Source organism: Mesoplodon mirus (genome assembly GCF_964341445.2).
Source record: "Mesoplodon mirus genome assembly, chromosome: X".
NCBI lineage: Eukaryota > Metazoa > Chordata > Mammalia > Artiodactyla > Ziphiidae > Mesoplodon > Mesoplodon mirus.
Window position 1 is genome coordinate 64,625,909 of NC_138981.1, and position 3,609 is coordinate 64,629,517.

The window sequence follows — 3,609 nt, forward strand, 5'->3', positions numbered from 1 at the left end:
TCAAGTAACACACAAATAACCATTTGATTAGTTTCTTGTTTCTGTTGTAACAAATCACCACTAATTTAGTGGCTTACAACAACACCTGTTTATTATCTTACAGTTCGGCAGGTAGGATAGAAGTCTGATGCAGGTCTCACTGGGCTAAAATCAAGGTGTTCGCAGAGCTGCGTTTCCTTTTGGAAATTCTAGGTGAGAATTCTTCTCCTTGGCCTTTCTGAGCACTACCAGGAAAAAGGCCACACACATTCCTTGCCTCATGACTCTTTCTAACCACCTTCAAAGCCAGCAACATTGCATCTTTCTGAACCTCTGGTTCCTTGTCACACCTGCCTGTAACTCTACCTCTGCCTCCCTCTTCCACGTTTAAGGACCCTTGTGATTACATTGGGCCCACCAGATAATCCAGGAGATGCTCCCATTTCAAGATCAGTTGATTAGCAACCTTAATTCCTGTAATCTTAATTCTCCTTTGCCAAGTAACTTAACATATTCACAGGTTCTGTGATTAGGAGGTGGATATCTTTGGAGGATCATTATTCAGCCTACCATGCCATTTAATTACAATTTGTGTATTCCAGAAACTATTGGCTTAAATGGGGCTTTGACCTTCTGTGCACAAGTACAGAAGCATGGCATTTCCTAGAACTATCCTGAGAACTATCCTAGAACTATTCTTTGCTGCCTACATGTGTTTGTGTTTGTGTTTGCTGTTTCCTCTGAGATGCCCTTCTCCTCAATCTCTGTATGTCCATATTCTAGCTCTTTTAAGGCCTTGCTTGAATGGTACCTAGACTTTACCAGGTGGAAAAATGAAAAATAAACTTAGTTCAGAATAGTTCTATCTTTAGGAATCTCAATTGGTGACTAATTGAACTAGTGAGGAAGCCACTGTATTAAAAATGAGTTCTGATATCTTAAAACAAGTATTTCAAAGTACTCACACTGGATTTTTCAGACACTTCTATTTGGATAACAGAAGGAAATGAAAGGATAAAGCCAAACCCTCTAGCCACCACTGAAGAGAAACAGAAGGAAGTGTCCTGAAAACAAGCTTGTTCAATGGCAAAAACAGAATCCTGCCTCTTCCAGTTAGTCATGTGACACTGAGTGAATAATTTAATCATTTTAAACCTATTTCCTCATCTGTAAAACAGGAATTATAAAAGTGACTAGTCATAGTGCCTGACACATAATAGGCATTCAATAAATATTGCTATGCGAGAGAAGATTCAGAGAGGTGAAGTAACTTGTCCAAGTTTATAAAAATAGAACCTGGCTCCCCAATTCTAGCATATTAAGATCATTTTGCTCTTTCTTAGTTCTTTGGAAATATGACTATTCATGATCCTTCTGGCACATCTCTATAACTCAAGAATAGTTAGTTGCCCCTATCCTGACAGATGTCACTACACTAACACAGAACTTTCTGTTTTGTTCCCTTGTGAATACAGCAGCATTTCTCATTTGAAATAGAGGATTTTGAAGTACTTGGTACATCAATCTACCTCATCTGAGGAAGGCTGAATTATTCCATCCTTGACTCTGAAGGACACTGAGATCCAGAAAGTAGAACAGTGTTTCCAGATCCTATTGATCTAAACTGTGCTGAGTGTGGTGAAAGAAGAAACAAATAAATATCCCATTGTACCGTTATCACACAGGAATTTGCTTCCGTTATCTTGGTTCACATACCCCTCTACTTCCCACAAACAGTTCTCATTTTAAAGTTTAGTTCAGTACAAGTTATTCTGAAAATTTGCTTAACGTGGTCTGACAGATTGAAAAAAAATGAACTGGAATACAAATGTAATAGGAGGCATCTGAACAGAGTGGAATGAGAAGTGGAATAGAGGCTAGAAGACGTGGGTGCCCTTGGGCATCTCTTCCCCTCTCTGGACCTTTGTTTTTCCTGACTATAAAGGGAGAGGGATAGGCTACAGGGTCTCTAAGACCCCTACCATCTTTAGCACTGTATGATTCTATAATTATAGAATTATAATTATAAATTATAATTCTAATGTATAATTTATTACAATAAAGTATATTTTATTATAATAAAGTATAATTTATAAATTATAATTCTATAATTATAGAATAATTATCCCATAATTATTCTATAATTATAAAATATTCTATAATTACAATTATAAATCATAATTCTAAATGATAATTTATAAATTATAATTCTATAATTCCCCTACACACACACACAGACACTGAGGTATTAGAATATAAAGGGATGTGTGTGTGGTGAGGTGTGGGGAGCTGATAGTTTGGAGAAAGGGAAAAAAATTGCAGGCAGGAACTTCATTTGAGCTTAGCACACACAGTAGAGTGTGCAAGATATGGGAAGAGAGGACAGAAACACTTGCTAATAGAAAAAAAGGTTTACTTTGCTAAGGATAGGGTCCAAGCAAGCCTGTATCACTAAAGCCTTTGAAGGCCAACCTCCATGCTGTATATTATTGAAAACCTACCAAGAGTTGGTAATGAACGAACAATACCTCAAATGATTATATTAACCACGTTTCTTTTTCTTTTTTGTTTGGTTTTGTTTTCATTGAAATGTATTCAGCGAGCCAGACACAAGCTTCTACCTGCTTTGCTACTGGCAGGTGGGGACAAGCAGCTACAGAAAAAAATGATCACTATTTCATTCTTCTATTAGTTTTTGTAGTTTTCGTCACAAGATTTGACTATTATAAAACCTACATCTCAAAAAGTATGCCATATGCGTTGTTACGTAAGAGTCAATATAAACAAATATTGCCTCCTACTCACTATAAACTTTGTCCAGACCAGACAATTTAAATATCGGCCTAATTTGGGCTTTGCAGTTATGAACAATCAAATGGGAAGTTACCAATTATTTGCTTAAAAGCTGACTTTACAAAAGCGGATTTATATTTACCTTGATGTTTCGTCATGTATAATGTATAACCCAATCAGGTGACCAAGCTATAAGAATCAGATCCTTAAACATGTTTTTTCATTTTCTGCAGAGTTCCAGAAGCAGTAAGAAACACAGCTCTGAGAGTGCCCCTGGGCAAAAGATAAAGGAGGTTACAGCTTATGGAAGTGGTAATTAGAGCCAATTACAACTTGACTTACCTGCTTTGTCATTAAAATGCCTGTCAGACCTCTCATTTTTCTAAGCAGAGGAAAAGAAAAGGTATAGCTTAGTAGGGGAGAGGGTTAGCTAAAGGGAAGGGATTTCTAATTGTTCACAAACTTACTGTGTAACTTTAGACAAACATTGCCTTTTGGCTTCAAACTGTGCTTTACTCACAGCTAAACTCTAACTCTTGGAGCTGAAAAGGACCTCAAGAAATCACCTGGTCCAGCCTCCTGCCTTCAAGAAAGTAAGGTGTTATTATAGTCCCATTTTCCAAATGAGACATGAAAGGCTCAGATAATTTGACTAGATTATGTCTTCTGCCTCCTAAGTGCCAATAGATTTGATTTTGGTCTTTTAGCTTAACTGTCATGAGGAAAATGTAACTGTTCTCCTCACTTTTCTCACAGATATGTTGTACACATGCTAACACGTAATAAGCACAAAGCACTTTGAAAATAACAAGGGAAGCTTATAAATATAACATTACC